Source organism: Lactuca virosa, chromosome 3, assembly GCF_052849685.1.
Source record: "Lactuca virosa cultivar CGN04683 chromosome 3, Lactuca_virosa_CGN04683_v6, whole genome shotgun sequence".
Classification (NCBI taxonomy): domain Eukaryota; kingdom Viridiplantae; phylum Streptophyta; class Magnoliopsida; order Asterales; family Asteraceae; genus Lactuca; species Lactuca virosa.
The window spans coordinates 294,413,212-294,435,070 of NC_136428.1; the positions used below are offsets into that span (position 1 = coordinate 294,413,212).

Here is a 21,859-nt window from a genome sequence, read left to right on the forward strand (position 1 = left end):
TACCATGTTAGGTTACTAGAAAACACATTTAAGTTAAGTACAATGCCTAAATGAGAAAGTAGTCAAAAGACTTAAAACAAAAGTGGTTTGAAGATCCGATGAAGCTTTTACACATACTATGAACTTTAATGTCATATGTTTAAGTTTTATAGCATAGAGTTTAAACACTTTTATAAAAGAAAATGTTTCTAAGTTTTTCGAAAACGTGTCAAAATGGTATGCAAGGTTTAAAATGGTTTATATGCCATTAAAAGCACATCTATCCATTGAAATGGATTTGAAATGAAATTGAAATAGCAAGGTTAAAAACCAATATTGGTTAAATTGAGTTTTGAAGAAAAGCGTTAAGTTAAAGCAAGTTGTCAAAAGAGTTTTAGTGAGAATATGGCTTAAATTGTTAGGAAATGTATACTAAGTTGAATGAAGTGGTTATAAAATATTTTATCGATGATAAATAAAAACGATGAAGCGAAATAATTTTTCGATGGAAGATTAAGAAGTAAGGAATAAGTATGTTAGTGTAGCTGATCGTACCTAAATACTAATGCGAGTCTAAGGCGAGTGCCGATGTCTTTTCCCCCAAGATAAAGGACAAGAAAAATTGTTTGAAAAACGTTTTATGGTCTCAATACAGTTTACGACCTTTTATAGAGGTCAAATGGATATCCAATGTTAATTTTTAAGCTCAAGGTGGAAACAACCTAGAGCTAAATCGTAGCGTAGTAATAAGGTCTCACGTATGGGTTAAACCTCCGTGTCTCCTCGTGAGTCGAATCCGGAATGCCCACCAATGGTATCCAAGTGATTACTTAGTGGTGACTCATCTACCTCCTTACGAGATGCTCCAATTATCATTCGTGTCGGTATCGAAACGCTTTTTCCTAGTTGTAACTCTTGAAGACGATGAAGAGGTATTGAGAAATAATTGGTATATGTTTCGACTTAAGATAATTACTAGTGTATATCTAGCTACTAATCTTACATCTAAATTCAATAGCTACCGAGGAATACCCATTCTTAGTACTAAGTGCATTGCTCCTAGAGTGGCTAGTGATATAACCTAAGTGGTTAACCTAGCACTTGATAAGGGACAAGAATATTTCTAAATAAAGGCATTGTTATAAAAGTGCACTTAGTTTCTAAGTGTATCTAGATGAATGCCTATAATATGCAATGCCCGTACGCACACCGAAAAATTTTGTTTTTCAAAAGTTTAAGTTGAAAATCGTTTTGAACATAATTCTACTATAACCGTTTCAAGCCTCACATTAAGTTTCCTTAAATAAGCATAGTTGGCCAGGCTATACTTAATTAAAGTCTGATAATGCGTACTCGAATTAGTTATACCAGTAGTATGTTCAGTATTTTAAAAACGTTTAGAAATTTTTTGGCTATAGTTGTGGTTCTCCAACGGAAAACCGGTATTCTCTATAACCTTCGGCTCTGATACCATTTTCTGTCACACCCCGCTAAAGCGGAAACACGAGGCGTGGCAGTATAAAGGGTTTCATAGCAAAAGTTAAAAGACAACACCAACCATAGTATTAAAAATCATTACAAATTTACAATGGGTTTGAACAACTTTTAAAAGAAATTACAATGTAAATTGAAATACAACACATGTGAATGCTCCTAAAAGTGATGTGTCCCTAAGTGCCACTTACTCGATGATTCCTGAAAAAGCATGTAAAACGAGCGTCAACTATAAAAATAGTTGGTGAGTACTCACAAGTTTAACAAAATAATATTGGTTCATGAATTGAAATCAAAGTTTTGATAAAAGTTTCCAATAATAAAAGTATATTGTTAAAATGAGTAAATAAGTTTGTAAAAACAAAGTTCTTTGTCATCATGAGAGATAAAGTATGTTGCCCAAATAAGATGCAACATTCATATTCTCATGGAAGATAAAGTTCGTTACTCAAACGAGTAAACAAGTTTCATTGCTAAAATGAGCAATCAATTTCGTTGCTACAAGGAGCAAACAATTTCATTGCTAAAACATGTATATAAGTTTTCAGTAATAAAAGTTCGTTGTTGTAATGAGAAACAAAGTTCATTGCTATAATTAATAACAAGTTTATTGCTATAACGAGAAACGAGTTTGTATGTGTATGAGCAAACAATGAGTCTCAACCAAACCTATGACTGAAGCCCTATCAAGATCTATGCTTATCGTTCCATAGATGAATATGGTATCATGCACTCCAGCAATAGGGCGAGTGAAGAGTTGTCAATTCCTAATAGCGCTATCCATAATGACCATTGGCTCAAAGAGTTAATGGTTAGAGATAAGGGAAGGGCCTTAGTACGATAAGTTCTCATGTTCCGTGTTGCATAGACATACATAGAGAGACATAGCAATAAAATAGCAATCATGTTTGATACAAATCAATTTAAATACAACATTCAAATAATAGTTTTTCGGGACATGCTTTTCCACCCCAAAACATTTAAAAACCGAAAATAGGGGAGTGGTGAATACTCACAATATGCAAAATATAGCAACCAAGTTTATACGAGTCAAATAAAATACAACGAATAATAAATGGTTTTTGGACATGCTTTTCCACCCCAAAACATAAAAACTGAAAATAAGGGAGTGCGTGAATACTCACAATGCATTTAGATGATGCAAATGGTGCCTTGAACTACGTTCCACGTGTACCACTACCGATTCCTACAATAATGGTATTCGCTAGTGAGTCTCTAATCGAAATCTAACACTAGTATACTTACTACTACAATAGAATTATGCCAATAATGTGTCAAAATTTAATATTGATAAGTTACAAACATTTTTCTGTGGAAATTAAGTTTCAAAGAATCAATTGTTATATAACAATTTAAGTGGAAAATTTCCATTATTGAAATGTTAATATTTAACATTTTAGAGGTGTTCCAATGATTAAATATTCAAAACTAAATCAATTTAGTTCTAAACTTTCCCAAACTTTGCATTTAAGTTTTAATTGAAGTCAAAGACCTTAAGATAATTTTCTTGAATTTTTGATTTGTCTGACTATTTTTCACGATTTTAGTTTCTTGAATAACCATAAAATCATGAAAAATACTAAACAGTTAATAAAAATTACCAAACTTCAGATTTTGGTTCTAAATGTACTAAAAGACTTCTAGATAAATTTTCATGGATTATGAATATGTATAACCATTTTTCACATATTTAATTCTCTAAATAGATACAAATTCATGAAAAATAGAAATCAGTTATGAAAATACCCCAAACTTTTTATAACAATGTCATTACACATACTTAAGCTGGGAAAAATATAAAAAGGGGTTTCTAAACTGTTTAACCCAATTTTATGATTTTTATGCATTTATTCTAATAAAAATTGAAATAAATAGAAAACAGTTTCCAAAATTGCCCAAAATTTTTGTAACACTTTTATTATACATGTAGAAGCTGTGAAAAATATAAAAGATATTTTTCAATTAGTCTTTCTATTTTTCTTTGTTTTATCCTCTTAAATAATCATTAATTGGAGAATAATTATTAAACAGTTAAAGTAAATTACCAAAAATTTTGTAAAGTTCATGTACAGTGTAAATAATCTGGGAAAAATCCCAAATGTGGTTTTTATCTACTGGAATCCGATTTTGTGTATTTAAGTGTATTTAATCTTATAAAATAGGAGAAAAATAGTATACAGAAGGGAAAAGTCATCAAAATTTTTATGTAGCCTCCTAATGTACTACAAGGTGTTCTGGTAAATTTTTATGAATTTTGGATAAGCAGAACTAGTTTTCCTGTTATTAGTCCATAATATACACAAAAATCGGGGAAAAATAGGAATACATTATGAAAAATTCTGAAAATATTTTTCTAAGTCTTCCACAGAGAGTATAAGCTGCGAAAATTATTATATAACCTTTTCAAATTATCTAAAGTGGTTTTATGATTTATTGGGGCTAAACAAAAAGAAAATTCAAAACCATATTAAACAGTAACAAAAATCGATGAAACTTAATTAAGGATCATTATTTAGCATAGGGGTCGTCCACGAATTTAACTAGGATTTATAGACCCCAGAAAGTATTTTATATGATTTATTTCCCTATTTTCTTGCATTAATTATAATAATTCTAGAAAAATGAATTATTTTCTGGAAATTTACAGATCATCTTATTTTGTTGATGGGAATCTAGGAAAAATCGGATTTGGTCAGAAAAGGAGTTTTAGATATTTATTTGGAAATAAATCCTTCATGAACATATTTGAAAATTTCGTAGGTATAGAGAAATGAAGAGAGAAATGGAGTGGTGGTGATGAAGAGTGTGAGAGAGAATGAGGGGTAGAGTGAGAGAGAAGATGGAGTGTGAGGGTGAAGTGAATGATTAAAATTTTTGGGAAGAGGGTGCCTAGGAAAGAGGGGGGACGAATTTTGATGAGGAGAGAGGTTCCCTCACTCTTCGATTTTTATAAAATTCTAATTATTTTATAAAAACACCAAATTTTTATAAAATATGCACCTTAATATAGTTTTTACTCATAAAATATTGATTTTTGACTTATAAATTAAGGGTAAATGTTAATGACTTAAATTTTTATTTCCTTGATTATATTTCCTTGAATTTAATTATTTTAAGATAATATTATAAGTTTCATAACTAATTTTATAAAATTCTTGATGTTAAACTTTATAAAATTTAGGTTTTAGGGCTTTTAGGGTTTTGGAGTTTAATAAACTTTGAATATCAAAATAAATTGAATATTTGAGACTTCAAATTATCTTATGGTATTATAACTCTTTTATAGTTATAAATAATGTTTGTAATTTATTTTTATCGGTTTATTGGCATTCTATGTAGTGATTCCGAGATTCAAGCGAAATTGAGGAATCAAGTACACTAGTCTTAGTCTTCAACTTTGACTTAAGTTTCTATGAGACTCTGACCTAATTTCTACCACTAGGTAAAGTGCATGATGTGTGTATATGATTCATGAAAAGGTGTTCGAGTCAAAGAGTGACCTAAATATGGATATTCACTACAGCTCAGTAGATGTAGAATTCACATATCAATGTGAAATCTAAGTACACTATCCATTGTTTCTAATTGTTTCCAAGTTTCTAATAGGTTATATCTTAACTTCTAGTTACTAAGTCTAGTATGTGCCGTGCCTATACGTGCAACTAAGTTTATTCAAATCTAGAACCGACTCGAATTTTGACGGTTGTCACACTTCGCCCCCTTGGTCTCGGCTGCTCCTTGGGTTGACTAATTTGTTCTCTATCATTGTCAACATGAATACTCCAATGTGATCCCATATTAATAATGACATGCATGGATTCCAAATAACTCAAGGATAAATCGTCTCCTTCCTTTCATGTCAGGGTATGAGTCAAACGAGGCGTAAAAAGGCCATAAGACCTCGCCAATCGAGTGATAAAGTGTCCACCCGCTATAGGGTTCCCGGCTCGTGACGTTACCGTCCTGCTTCCCAAGTAGCTAGCAAGATGGTATGGAATATTGCAGCAAATGGTCGGAGCAATAATAGACCATAAAAATAACAAGTTGAGACTAGTGACCTTGTCTACGTGCTTCTTATGGTTGATGGAGAAAGTCACCAGGTGATAAAGGAGTCGGTGAATAGGTGACCGGATGTAGCTCTCTTGCGAGACACCCGAATGGAATGCCCGTTCGCAATTATGGACGAAAAGTCAAAACCATTCACCCCCCGGGTAATAATCTCGTGCAGTCGCCCTAAAAAAGATGTCAAAAATTAGAGACCTTGTTTTATTTTGCTCATAAATACCCATCCTCCAAGAAAATTCCGCTAGACTGCATTCCCGATATTCGCCCCCAAGGCGAAAAACTAATGCCCATGCAAAGTGTAACATCCCGTTATTTTCTACTTGTAAAGTCAACCCTAGTCAACCAAAGTCAAACTTGGGTCAACTAAAGTCCTCTTTGTTATATTGGATTTTATTAAGGTTAGTAAAATAACCTTTACATGTTTAAAACTCTAAGAATATTAAATATATGTGAAGGAAATAAGTGAAATCCAAATTTGTTCGCATATTTTTCTTTCTTTCCTTCGGACAGTAGCCTCGTAACCGAGAACAGCTTCGGCCGTGAACCCTCGGACTGTGAACACTTCCCGGCCGTAGCCGACTTCCGACCGTGTACGAGGTTCACGTCCGTGAACCCCTCGGATCGTGAACCCTCACATACATATACTTTTCAGCCGACTTTTAGCTCATTTCTTCACTTTCAAACAAGATTTCAACCCTTTTCTCTCAAGTATCATCAAGCTAGAACACCCTCTCTCCTCAACAACATACTAGGATCATCCTTTCTTATCATTTCAAGTGATAGTCACTAGTTTTTCACAAGATCTAACAAGTATCTTTTCATGATCTTGTTATCAATTTAAGAACATCATTCAATCTTCTTATAAACCCAGTAATTTCACTAGTTTACATGAAGAACACGCGAAGAACACGAAGAACACCCATCAGAAAACCTTTGAATCTTCTTAGAAACGTGCTTAGGATCATCAAGTGTTCATCATTCTTTAAGAACTCAGGGCCGTGAACACCCTCAGGGTCGTGAACCCTTCATGAGTCTTGGGCAGTGAACACCTCTCCTGGCCGTGAACACCTATCAGCTTCCATTTTAGCTTCTAACACTCCTATTTGTAAGGTATACTTACAAATTAGTCCAGTTTTTAATCATTCCTATGATTATATTAGCTAATTGGTTGCATATATGCCATAAAAATTACTATATAGGACTTGTTATGCTATGAGATTATACTTGTGGAAACTAAACATCCTATATCAAATCGTCATTTGAATCACCCTCCAAAAGGTGAGTTCATACCCCCGTATTTTCATAGTTTTTACTGTTTTAAAGGGGGGGGGGGGGGGAATACAAGTCTAACACAAGGATTTTGTGTTACAAACAAATGATTTGAAAACATCTTACCAAAATGGATTTCAGTTATTTTCAAATCAAATGGTTTCAAAATTGTGTTAAAATGACATCAAGTCACCAAAAGTATTTCAAAATGTTAAATTCTTTAAATGATTTTATAAACTTATATTTTTCCCCAAAAATCATATATATATATATATATATATATATATATATATATATATATATATATATATATATATATATATAAGATTTAAAAGGCTTACGACTGATAACTCACTCTGGTTCCTTTTCCTTGTTTGGATGTGGGCTTATAGTATCAGTTATTTGTCTGAATGTCATTTAAATTTTACTTATATATATATATATATATATATATATATATATATATATATATATATATATATATATATATTTGTATATGTATATGAATATAAAAGTTATTTCATTTAGTTTCAAATACCCTTTGTAACATGTTGAGCAATGGGTTACATTCATGAATAGTTAGTATCAATACAAATAGTACGTATAAATTATAATAGGTATAATTTATGATTCAAGAACAGTATTTCACGAGTCAAGTATACTAGAGTACACCGTTTCACAAGAATAAGGGTTAGATTCAAAACTAATCAAGAGTATACAACTTACAAATAAATTCCAGGTATACTAAATAAGGAACATATTATCAATCATTTATTTCGGAATGATTGGGTTTTCATTATTGTTATACATGTAACGTAAATATGCTTATTATGAGTCAATTGATTCAGGTTGTTTAATTCACTTAAACAACATAGTTAAAGTCCTGATATTATAACCAGAATCTCCAGTCGGGGATCGAAACAAATGTGTATAGATCTATATTGGGATTGACAACCCCGCACTCGGGCTGCTAGCTACAGTCGGGCATACACGCCTATGAGTGACAATTGTTATCAACAGTTTTGACGCCTTCAAAGCGTTTATTTCAGGCCATGTAGTCTTAGTATGGTTATAATAACTCATTAAAAAGATATTAACAATACGTTAGTGTATAATTAACTAAATATGTGTACATTTTCAATGTATTAGCTTACAACAATAACTGGTGGAGCCAGACACACTCACTTTTACAGTTTTACAAAGGAATACAAAAACAGAACATTGGTTTACAAATGGAATGGTTTTATGAGATTAAAACTACTTTTCATATACAACAAAAAAATATAGGATTTTCTGGAACAGTTTACATATTCAAAGAATAGAAAACATACTTTCAAATATAAATACTTATGCACTCACTCAACTTTATGTTCATACTCTCTTTTCAAATTACTTGTATTCTCAGGGAATCAGTACACAGGTACTCACCAAGCTTTTGAGAAGATGGAGCTATTTTGAGTCATGTCTTCTTCTTTTGTATAACTATTTTGGTGTCAATATACAGTGATTGAACACATGTAAAAACTTGTACTTATTAATGCAATGGTTGTTTGTACTTTGATTACTATATTGCATGTGTTGTGATACTACAAATGAAGTCATCCACCCCCGGACGTTTCCACCGTCTGGTTTGGGGGTGTGACAGATTGGTATTAGAGCATTGTTTATAGTGAACTCAGTATATCAATCCATAAAAGATATACAAACTATAAATACATTGGGGCTGAGAGCTCTGACTACAAGTATACTTTTAAAATTTAAGTATTTTTACAAGAAGTATACTAACACTCATACATACACGAACATGATCACAGTCGTAACAACATAAAAGTATTTGGATGTTGAACACCGCAGTCAAACCTGGGCAGTTATGTAATCATATCTGAGATTAATATAGCTTGATCAACTATATTGGTTTGAGATATGACCAACATGTGTTTGGGAGTGATAGTAGTGTTGCAACAAGTCTAAAACTTACCAACTATACATATACAAAAGAACTCTAGAACATAACATAAAGTTAAAATACTATAGGAGTATTTTAGGCACTGTATACTAAGTTACAAACTACATGAAAACAAATGACTCCTGCAGGTAGATCTATAAATATTAAGTGTATATATTACGGCTATATATAATTAAGGTTATATATATAGGCTTAGAATGTGTGATTTAACTTAACTTCCCTTTTCCTTGTTTGGATGTGGGGGTAGAGTAGAATCATTTATTCGAAGGTCTATTAGACTTAAGTTATATATAATTGGTATATACTTTGTAATTATAGATGGACCCAGTAGGAGTTATAATATACATAATACATTACTTGTTAACTGTAAGTTTCTCTCGTAGAGACTTGTAATTTACAATTTATCGTTACTAATTATATTCTATATCTCTTATATCCCTATTCTCTCTTAAATAACAATGGATGGATTTCATCTACCCGGAGACCCGTACTTTCCCGATCAGGAAAATGGAGGATGGCTCGATGAAGAGCCAGAAGAGAATCCTGAAATTCCCTTAGATGACTATTATGCAGAAAATTTTCCTGAAGATACTGATTCAGAATCAGAAGTCTATAATCCACCACTAGTTGTTCAAAATCCCAATCCACGACAAAACTTCCAAGGCCCGACACCTCTGTGGGCGATAAACTTAGACAGGTGGAGTAACGAACAGGGTCAGAACCATCCTTACCAAGGAGACCGAAGCTTCTACAATCTGGACACATGAATCTCAGTAGACAGAGCCCTCCCGGTGTTAATTCGTTGTGTGGCGCATAACGATGAACAAGGAAGAGCTGCTATTGATCGAGTCATGCAGGTTGATGATGCTACTGGAGTCAACACTGTTCACATTCGCAACCTAGAAAACAGTCATAATGCGACAAGGGATCGGACTAATTTCTTGATGAGAGAACTGGCGGCATCCCAAGCCAAAGTTAGAGAACTGCGAGAACGACAAATATCACAAGACAGGCGTATGTAAGAAATAGAACGCCAGTTAGTCAAATCCAGGGCTGGATCCAGTAGGAAGTAGATTTTACTCTACTCGTTCACTACTTACTCTTTTAGTTATAGTTAAGTCTGCGGATATGTTCTAGCGTTATTTTTCATGTTTTTCAGTACGACCGCGAAAATTTCATTTTCGGTTGGTCGGTTTAATGTCGATGTTTTTCCAGTATTGTGGTGTATTGTAGACCTGTTTAGGGTCAAGTTTTCCAGACTCTATGTATTCAATATGCCAATACAATCGACATGCATTTTCATACTCTTTGAAAAATAACCACTCAAATTCATATTATCCTGTTGCAAGTTGTACTTGTAGTAGACTTCTATTTCCAATTCTTTACAGGATCCATATTGAACTAAGTGTTTTATTTCAGAGATATCATATTCATGTTCATTATTGATATCTAATTGTCTCTTCATCTTTTATTTCTTAAAGTGAAAGATGCCTCCACGGAGAAACCCAAGGCTTGTCAATGTTAATGAAGCGCCAACACCACCTCCGCCACCACCTCCAAAATTTGACGCTGCCATGTTTCAGGCGGCAGTCACGGAAGCTGTTGCAGCTGCTATGTCTCATATAAACACCACTGGCGCTAGTGGATCAGGAGTTGGTGTGCATCCCTCCAACCACGGTGAGAGTCACCGACACTCACGAGAGTGTACCTACAAAGACTTTTCAAACGCTAAACCTAGGACCTTTAACGGGACTGGGGGAGTTATGGCGTTAAGGCAATGGATTGAGAAAATAGAGGCAATCTTCGAGATCTGCTCCTGCCCAGAGGGTAGCAAAGTTAAATTCGCTGCCTGTACTTTTGCTGATAGAGCCCTAACATGGTGGAACGACCATGTTAAGTCACTGACCTTAGCAGTGGCTAACTTAATAAGTTGGGAGAAATTGAAGACAATGCTGATGCGGGAGTACTGCCCACGGGGTGAAATTCAGAAGCTTGAGCAAGAGCTGTGGGGTCTTACTATGGTTGGTTCGGAAAAAACAACCTACACTAATAGGTTCTGCGACTTAGCGATTCTATGTCCAGATATGGTAGCTCTAGAGAGCAAAAAGATTGAAAGGTACATCTGGGGGCTGACACCTCAGATTCAGGGAAGTGTTATTGCTTCTAGGCCTGTTACCTTTGACAGTGCCAAAGAGTTGGCACAGTCGCTCATTGACCATGGAGCTCGTTAAAACTCTATGGTTGCTGCTCCAGAACAGCCCAAGGGAAACAACAATAACAACAACAAAAACAAGAAGAAAGGCTGGAATAAAAGGAATGGAAAATCTTCTCAGGAATCCTCGACAAAGCAACAGTTAGTGGCAGTCCATGCTGCTACTGTACCTGCTGCTGTTCCTGCTAACCCTGCACCAGCTAAGCCCTATGCTTGTAATCTCCCTAAATGTAACAAATGCAATTACCACCACAACGGAAATTGCCGGGAAATGCAGTGTCGTAACTGCAATAGAAAAGGGCATACTGCCGATTCTGTAAATCACCATCCCAACCGATTAACCAAGTACCTGCCGTTGGAGTAGGTCAAGCATGCTATGGATGCGGTGATGTTGGGAATTTCAAAAGAGATTTTCCGGAAGCTGGAAATACCGGTGGAGTTGGGAGGATTTTGGCATTGGGTCACGAAGAAGCTGTGGCAGACCCTGCGGTGGTCACGGGTACGTTTCTTCTCAACAATACTTATGCATGCATTCTATTCGATTGTGGTGCCGAGAAGAGCTTCGTGAGCCATAATTTCAAACACCTGCTAAATCAAAACTCCCAACCACTAAATGAAACCTTCACAGTAGCAATGGCTAACGGGAAATCCGAATACACTAACGATATATACATAGGATGTACCCTTACCTTGAATAACTTTTCTTTCCCAATAGACCTTATGCCGATCTCTATCAAAAGTTTCGACGTCATTATTGGTATGGATTGGTTGTGCTGTAACCATGCCGACATCCTATGTTATGAAAGAGCCATTCGCCTGAACTTGCCAACTAACAAACTCTTATCATCTATGGCGACAAACCCAGAACGAAGCTTCAGATCATTTCTTGCATCAAGGCACAAAAGTACCTTCACAAAGAGTACTGTGCTTTCTTAGCTCACGTGGTAGACAAAAGCAAGAAGTGAAAGACATCACGAGAATTCCTGAGGTCTGCAACTTTCCCGACATATTTCTCGACGATCTTTCAGGAGTGCCTCCTGAACGCCAAGTTGAATTCCGAATCGACTTGATTCCCGGAGCTACCCCAGTAGCTAAAGCACCATATCGTCTTGCACCTTCAGAAATGCAAGAACTGTCCAGCCAGTTGAACGAATTACTCAGCAAGGGCTTCATTAGACCAAGCTTCTCACCTTGGGTAGCGCCGGTCTTGTTCGTGAAAAAGAAGGACGGATCATTTCGTATGTACATAGACTACCGTGAATTAAACAAACTTACCATTAAAAATCGATACCCTTTGCCACGGATATATGACTTCTTTGATCAACTCCAGGGAGCTAGTTTATTCTCCAAAATTGACCTGAGATCAGGATACCATCAGTTACGAGTCCAAGAGTCCGACATTCCAAAGACTGCTTTCAGAACTCGCTACGGTTACTACGAATTTGTAGTGATGCCCTTCGGTCTAACGAATGCACCCGCCGTATTCATGGACCTTATGAATCGAGTGTGTCGACCTTACTTAGACAAATTCGTTATAGTCTTCATTGGCGATATATTAGTCTATTCTCAGAGTAAGGAAGAACACCGCCAAAACTTGCGACAAGTATTGGAAACTTTGAGGGCAAAGAAATTGTATGCGAAGTTCTCTAAATGTGAATTCTAGATTCGAAAGGTGGAGTTCCTAGGTCATGTAGTCAGCAAGGATGGGATACATGTTGATCCCTCCAAAATCAAGGCTATCGAAAGTTGGGCGACCCCTCGAACCCTAACAGAAATTCGACAGTTTTTAGGTCTCGCTGGCTACTACAGGAGATTCATTCAGAACTTCTCAAAGATAGCGAAACCACTCACCACCTTGACTCAAAAAGGTGTGTCATTCAAATGAGAGGAGAAACAAGAAACTACTTTCCAAACCTTAAAACAATCCCTTTGCAGTGCACCGATCTTGTCCCTCCCAGAAGGGACGGAAGATTTTGTAGTCTACTACGACACGTTAAATCAAGGGCTAGGTTGTGTTCTTATGCAACGAGGAACGATTATATCCTATGCCTCGAGACAGCTTAAGAACCACGAAGTCAACTATACCACTCACGATCTCGAACTGGGAGCAGTGGTTTTTGCCTTGAAGATATGGAGGCATTACCTGTATGGTACAAAGTGCACAGTCTTTACTGGTCATAAAAGCCTTCAACATATCTTTGATCAGAAAGAACTCAATATGAGACAGCGACGATGGGTAGAACTACTAAATGATTACGAATGTGAAATTCGTTATCACCCCGGCAAGGCCAATGTAGTAGTAGATGCCCTTAGTTGGAAAGAGTACTCGGGCCGTCGAGTAAAGTCTCTGACTATGACTATCCATTCCCACTTATCTGCACAAATCAAGGAGGCTCAGTTGGAAGCATTGAAACCTGAGAACATGACATGTGAAGCCTTGAGAGGAATGCAAAAGAATTTGGAAATCAAGGGTGATGGATTTCATTATTTCATGAATCGAATCTGGACACCGAAGTACGGTGGCTACAGAGATGTTGTCATGAATGAAGTCCATAAAACACGATACTCTATTCACCCGGGTTCAGACAAGATGTATCCGGACCTAAAGAAACTCTATTGGTGGCCAAACATGAAAGCCGGAATAGCTACTTTTATGGGCAAGTGTCTAGGCAAAGTGCTATTAATCGGATGGTCCGACCCCCATCTCGACCCAGTGTCGCAAGGGTAGGAGCTCTTTCCCTGTGTGAAGATCCTTCAAAGAAAAACAAAAATGATCCTAAGTGTTTTGAAGTGGTGCTCAGATCTCTTAAGGCTTCTTACTCTCTCAGTCTTCATGATCAGACATGCATTCAAGCCTTGATGTGCGCCAAAGTAAAAGTAGAAAATCAAAAGCCCTCAGGTTTACTTCAACAGCCAGAAATACCTGAGTGGAAGTGGGAGTGAATTAAAATGGATTTCATAACCAAGTTACCCAGAACAACGGGTGGTCATGATACCATTTGGTTTATTGTCGACAAATTAACCAAATCCGCCCACTTCCTGCCAATAAAAGAAACAGATAAAATGGAGAAGTTAACAAGGACGTACTTAAAAGAAATAGTACGGTTGCATGGTGTGCCGATATCTATTATCTCTGATCGAGATAGTAGATTTACCTCGCGGTTTTGGCAATCATTGCAAAAATCCTTTGGAACAAATCTTGACATGAGTACAGCGTACCATCCTCAGACTGATGGGTAAAGTGAGAGAACAATTCAAACACTGGAGGATATGTTAAGGGCCTGTGTGATAGATTTCGGTAAAGCTTGGGATACCCATTTACCACTTGTTGAATTCTCCTACAACAACAACTATCACACTAGCATTAAAGTTGCACCCTTTGAAGCTCTCTATGGCCGTAAGTGCAGATCCCCTCTGTGCTGGGCTGAAGTAGGCGATACGCAACTAGCCAAGAACCAAATACTTGATAATACTCTAACCGGTCCCAAGATCATTCGTGAAACCACAAAAAAGATTGTTCAAATCTGGGAACGGTTGAAAGCTTCTCGAGATAGACAGAAGAGTTATGCGGATAAACGAAGAAAACCCTTGGAATTCCAGGTTGGTGATCGCGTTCTATTGAAGGTCTTACCCTGGAAAGGATTGATACGTTTTGGTAAACATGGCAAGCTAAACCCAAGGTACATTGGACCATTCCAGATCATTGCTAGAATTGGTCCTGTTGCTTACAAACTCAATCTACCGCATGAACTCAGTAACATTCATCCCGTATTTCATGTCTCAAATCTCAAGAAGTGTTTGTCCGATAAGACTCTTGTTATTCCACTCGACAAAATCGAATTAAATGAGAGTGTCAACTTCATAGAACAACCCGTAGAAATCCTAGACAGGGAAGTAAAGAGAACCAAACAAAGCCGTATCCCGATAGTGAAGGTTCGCTGGAATGCAAAACGAGGACCTGAATTCACTTGGGAGCAGGATGATCAAATGAAACAGAAGTATCCACATCTTTTTCCCTAGTCTTTCTGTATCTCTTTAATCCAAATTTCGGGACGAAATTCTCTCTAACGGGGGGATAATGTAACATCCCGTTATTTTCTACATGTAAAGTCAACCCTAGTCAACCAAAGTCAAACTTGGGTCAAGTAAAGTCCTCTTTGTTATATTGGATTTTATTAAGGTTAGTAAAATAACCTTTACATGTTTAAAACTCTAAGAATATTAAATATATGTGAAGGAAATAAGGGAAATCCGAGTTTGTTCGCATCTTTTTCTTTCTTTCCTTTGGACAGTAGCCTCGCAACCGAGAACAGCTTCGGCCGTGAACGAGGGCCGTGAACCCTCAGACCGTGAACACTTCTCAGCCGTAGCCGACTTCGGACTGTGTACGAGGTTCACGATCGTGAACCCCTCAGACCATGAACCCTCGCATACATATACTTTTCAGCCGACTTTTAGCTCATTTCTTCACTTTCAAACAAGATTTCAACCCTTTTCTCTTAAGATGTGACAACCCGAACCTTTTTCCGTTCCATTAACCGATTTCTGTTAAAATATTGTTAAATTTTATTAAGTTCTCGTCAAACTTCTTGGTTTAGAAAATCATCTAGTTTTATATAATTAAATTTATATACTAGTCGGAACCAAAAATCGCGCGAAAAACCCGAATCTTATTGAAAAAAAAATCAAACAGTTTTCGGCCTGACTGAGTTTACGGCCGTAAACCCGTGTACGGTCGTACACTCGTTTACAGCCAGTGTCGGGTGGACCCCACGACCGACCACGAAGAACCCTATAAATATGAGACCCTACCCCTCATTTACACTTTTCTGGCCGAACACTCACTCCTTCTCTCTCTAAACTCTTGACTGTACACCCCTAAAACACCCTTATCCTTTCGAAAATCATCAAGAATCGTCATTGGGAGTTGATTTGGAGCATCTAGAACACGTTTTTCATCGATTCCAGCACCCTTGTTCTTGAGTGTACGACCGTACACCCTTCAAGTCTGCAAATCTTCATTGACCGCACACCAGTTCACGGCCGTACACGCTTCAAACCTTCAAAGGCCGTAAACCCTTCAAGAGGCGGTTCACGGCCGTAGACAGTTCACGACCGTAAACTCCCTTCACGGTCATAAACCCCATTCACGGCCGTATACACTTCCTAAGTGGTGCATTAGACTGAAAACCCACTTTCCCCGATTCAATCAAGTCCCGGTAACATTCCTTAACCGAAAGCAAGTGTTTTTCTAACACTTTATCTAACGAAATCGCTAATTTAGGTACATATATGTATTTAATTGTTATTAGGATTCCGTTAAGTGCCACACTACAACTCGAGGGTCTTCATTTCAGTCCGTTGATTCGACGCTTGTACACAAGTAACAGTGAGTTCATACCCTTACACTTTATGATTTTTAATGTTTTCAGGGGGGGGGGGGGAATACAAGCCAAACACAAATGATTTTAACAAGTTTAAAAATTATGCAATTGATACAGTCAAACGATTTCCACGTTTTATAAAATATTTAGATATTTTATCCCTTTTGTACTATGTTGAGCATAAGGGACACTTTTATCTTGGAAACCTAATTGCATGATTTTCAGAACAATTCACAACCAAGTACATAACATTTCAAGCAAACTATAATGGGTATAGTTTGGGGAATTCAATACACAGCTTTTACCGATTCAGATTACATACATGGGTAAACATATAAACTATAACAGATTTAGTTTATGATATACATTACTACAAGAGTACAACATTTAATAATTATTTAAGTATAATTATTACCTTATAAAGTATATAACGGATTCAAATACAAGAGAACAATACAGAATTGCACGTAAACTAGATTATACAGAATTGTGAGACTCTACTTCAAAACTGTACCCTTCGGTGTACTGAATTAAATCCTATCATAGTATAAACCAGAGTCTCCTGGAGGGAGAGCGCGAGATTTGTGAATAGATCTATTCGGGACTAACAATCCCACACTTGAACTGCTAGCTACAGTTAGGCAGGCATGCTTGGGGTGACAAATGTCATTTAACCGACACTTGAAGAACGTCGTAAAGGTCACTAGGTCATATCAAGCATGGTTATACGACTCACAATAGTATAAACTAACCATTGTTTACGGGATTTCATTCTTCATTAGTTTTATTTTAAGTAATGAAACTACTATACATACTAGTGGCAGTCAGGGTTTTCAAACAGAACGTACTATACATACTAGTGTTAGTCAGGGTTTTCAGACAAGAACATACTATACAAAGGTTTTTGTACCAGAATATACACATATTACGATTGGTAGTAACCAGGCATACAAACTAATGTTTTTCCTATACTACAACAGGATACAGTAACAAACATTCATAGTTAATTCTATAATTACTTAGTTTAGGCATCAGGGCCACGTATGGAGAATATTCGATAGACTGTGGAATGTGTGGTTTCCGCCCCATTTCCTGTTCCTTGTTTGGTTGTGGGCTTAGGGCAGATCCACATAGTCAACTGTCTATTCGATATTGGTTTATACATGTCTAGCATGAACTAAGTAGTCATAGATAGAACTAGTATAATTGAAAGGAAATGGGTTGTTCACGGATGAAGACTGAGAGGATTTTGGAAGTGGTTCACGGTTGAAAATGTGATAAATGAAAGTGTTTACGCCTAGAACACTTATATATAAGGGGTGTTTACGGATTGAGCTTCTACAAGAGGGGCGTGTTTTCGGATTTAAGCCAACCGTGAACACCTTTGGAATTGAATTCTAACCGTGAACTCTTTTGTGAATTAAACCAAATCCGTAAACTACATGTTTGAATAAATCTTGGACCGTGAACACTTATTTGGAATGACTACTTGGGCCGTAAACACTCTTTTGGGGTGTATTATTAGCCGTGAACTTCCAAATTTGGAGTTAATTCTAGGCGTGAACTCTTTTAATGCATTGATTTCTTGGTGAAAACTCATTTAATGAGGGTTATTTATGTTTTAAACCCTTAGTCTTTCAACCTATTTTCATTTATAGCACCCCAATTTAGCTTAAGTTTTCAATTCATACTTCTTCGTTAACTTTTTAAACAAGCCCTAAGGCTATAGATGATAAAATGCAACCATGATTGCACTGTGGTTTCGCTTGTACTAGGTTAGGGTTTAGACCATGCTAGGTCTAAAATTTGGAGTTGTGACAGATTTCGATTTCTTCTAATTTGGCCTAATCAATACGTACAGAAATGGAAAATTCTCTATTGTATAATCATCCCATCTTGTTTTTGAAGTTATTCACCACATTTTGAGGCATGTTAACTGGAAGTTGATATAATGGGTGAAGGCCGAACACATTTCCTTGGAATTGTTCATTGGTTCTTCTTGATGCCATTTTATGTAAAACAAACACTAAACAAAACCAAAGGAAACACCACAAATCAAATACTCAGCAGAAAAATCACAGAAGTATGTTTTAGCCGTACTCACGTCGTGGGCTCTAAGGCCACGTCATGAGCCGCGAACGATAGTTAATAATCAGACCACAATCAGGCATCACGAGTCCAAACTATTTCCAAGGGTTTTATATAATAACATTCTAATGGTCTAAAATCTAACATGCATCAACGATTTCACTGAAAAAACGACCCAAATTCAGCATTTTCCACCAAGAACAAACCTCAACCTTCAAATGCACAAAAGTAGTAAAATTAATAAGATTAAAGTGTGGCAATCTTACCTATATCACATATGAGACACGAAATTGAGTAAACTATGAAGAAATTTGGTGATAAAAATCGAAATGTGGGGGACCACGTTTTTGCCGTTCGTGAGAGTAAGTTGAAAGTGATAGAAAAATGATGAAAGTTGTATTTAAATTGGTCCCCAACATGTTTTTTATTGCTCACATCGTGAGATATAACCCTCACGTTGTGAGTTCTGAACTGTATAAAAAATCGGGATAAATCTATTTCCCACGTCGTGGGGCTCAATCCCACGTTGTCGTGTCGAGCTTTCTTGACCAAAAACATTACATTTCTTAAAAAAAACTACCACTCTTAAATTTAAACCTACACTTGATTTTTATTACTTATCCTTTAAAATTAAGATGACTATGATGACGATTTATCCTAAAACTTAAATAAAAATGCAAAAACTAAAAGCAAAATGAAAATGCAAAAACTAAATGAAAAGGGAAATGCAAACCGAGCTCGGGTTGTCTCTCGAGAAGCGCTTCTTTTTCTGGAGTCATGAGTCGGACTCTGTACGCCCTATGTTGTATTGGTTGGAGGTACGATCTCCATTTGCACTTTTTGTTCCTTCCTTCTTTGTTTTGGTATTGCCTTTCTCGTGTTTCCGCTTCAACCCTTTATTCCTCGCAGCAAGTTTAGATTCTCGTTTTTCTTTTTGTTGTTCCCTCTTCAACATCCATTTTGTCCAAAGTTGGCTTGTTCAATTCTTGTGTAATCTCATTGTCACTTACTTCTTCATCATCACTTGAGACCAAAGATTTTTCACTCTCTTCATTCACTTGGGACTTTGGTGTTGTGAATGCGAAAACTTCAAAGATCATTGGAATAGATGCTCTTGGCTTGGTACACTTGGTTTCTTCTCTTATATGAATTTCTTCTTCCATCAATTTTTCTAACTCTTCAAGCTCATTATCTTCATCCATATAGAACACTTCATTTTGATCCTTATCCTCCTTGAATCCGTCTTCAACTCCAAATGTCATTTCCTCTTTTCCCACTCGCAAAGTAAGTTTTGATTCACAAATATCTACCAAAGATCGCACGGAATTAAGTAGTGGGCATCCAAGGATAATAGGGACATCTTCATCCTCTTTCATGTCTAGCACCACAAAGTCGATTGGAAAAATAAATTTTCCAATTTTTACCAATATATCTTCAATTATGCCTTGAGGATGAGTCACCGAACGATTTTCCATATGAATTGTCATCCTTGTGGTCTTCAATTCTGGAAGGTTGAGCTTTTGGTAAAACGAATATGGCATTAAATTAATACTCGCTCCATAATCGGTAAGGCAAATGTCTTCGTGTTATTTCCAAACTCACATGGAAGTGTAAGGCATCCGAGATCTCCCATTTTCTTTGGTATTCCCTCCATAATCACCATGGAACTTTGCTTAGTAAGGACTACCTTTGAGGTATTCTCTAATTGTTGGTGAGTGTCTAATAGATCTTAAAGGAATTTTGCATAATCGGGAACTTTGGCTAACGATTCAATAAATGGGGTATTGATTGAAATACCCTTGACTTGTTGCATAAACTTTTTATGTTCTTGTTCTAATGGGTGAACTCTAGCTCGAGAAGGAAACGGTAAAGGAGGTTGATAAGCTTTGACAAAAGAAGATATTTTATGATCAGACCCATCCCACGACGTGAGGGAAGGATCCTCACGATGTGAGAACTGGGTATCAGCAACTTCATTTTTTTCTTCCAATTTCTTCTGCTTCGGCTGCGGATCGGGCTGCTTTGTGTCTTCTTCTAATGCCTCCAAAAACTCATAAATAGTGTCTTCTTCAATGGAGATGGCCATGACATTGTGGTTGCTTCTTTTGATCGGGAAATTTAGGTTGTAACCGTTCGTGAACTAATGTGGTCAATTGCTCGAGTTGAGTTTCAATATTTTTGATGGAAGCTTGTTGGTTTATAATGGTAACATCAGTTGCATTATGTCGTTTTTCAGAAGCCTCCATGAACCTAGTAAGCATTGACTCTAAATCCACCTTCTTCTCGGATTGTGGTTGTTCTTTTTGGTAGTAGCATCATCCGGTTTTCCCATATTTTTCTTCTTTTTGTTTCTTATACTCTTCATAGGGAAACCATTACTTCTTTGGATTTCTCCAATCTTCATCATATCGGCCTCCACTAGAGTAGAAAACTTGCACTTTCCTGTTCCTGTTTTCGTCTAAATGGCAATCCTTAGTCAAATGTGGCCCACTGCAAATTTCACAACCCACCCATATTGCGTGTATGGATTGATCCATATTCATCATTCTTCGATCCATGTTACTCAACATTACCAAAACAGCCACCATGTCTTCCGAAGCACCATTTACGATTCCCCTAGCTCCATCTTGTCTTGGCTTGTGGTACTCCCTTGAATGCTTGAAAATTCTTCGATTAACTCCTTAATTTCAGCGAGATTCTTCTTTTTTAATGGTCCTTGAGAATCAAGGAGTTTCCAAGTCGTTACGTTTAACCCATCGTAGAAGATCGAGACTTCTTGTTGCTCGTTTAGATCTTTTGGGGACAATTCCTTAGTAATCCCTTATACCTCTCCCATGCTTCATATAAAGATTCCCCCACTTGTTGCTCGAAATTGGCTATGGATTTCTTGAGTTTAAAAACCTTTGATGGTGGGAAAATTTGTTGGAGAAATTCTTCACGCATTTTTTCCCATATGGTGATTGAACCGATTGGGAGTGCCTTTAGCCAATCTTTTGCTGGTCCTTTGAAAGTAACCAGAAGCATTCTTAACAAGACCGTTTCTCGTGGTACATTCGGAATATTGAAATAGTAAGCAATGTCATTGACTTCATCGATGTGCTTGTATGCATCTTCATGATCTTTTCTGGATAATGGAATATCCTTTAGTGCAAAAAGGATGTGTCCCTTAAGCTCGAAGGTGGTGGTAGCGGGAATTTCGGGTTGCAAAAGCCTTGGACCGGTGTCCTCACGTATTCTCTTTTTGTATGCCTCAATCGTCATGTCAACAATGTCTGTCATGTTGTTTTTGGGCTCGCTTTCGGGTTCGCTACTTTTGTCTATATTTGTTTCGGGGTCGTAACCAACTTCCTTTTTGTTAGGAGTCTTTTCAAAGCTTTGGAA

The 21,859-nt window shown here is 36.7% G+C and overlaps 1 non-coding gene across 1 annotated transcript; it reads left to right on the forward strand.

Annotated features, from left to right (window-relative positions):
- Window positions 1-21,267: 21,267 nt before the first annotated feature.
- On the forward strand, window positions 21,268-21,373 carry LOC145168060 (small nucleolar RNA R71). The gene has a single exon (XR_013741653.1). It is a non-coding gene; the product is annotated as a small nucleolar RNA R71 (small nucleolar RNA).
- The last annotated feature ends 486 nt before the right edge of the window (window positions 21,374-21,859 follow it).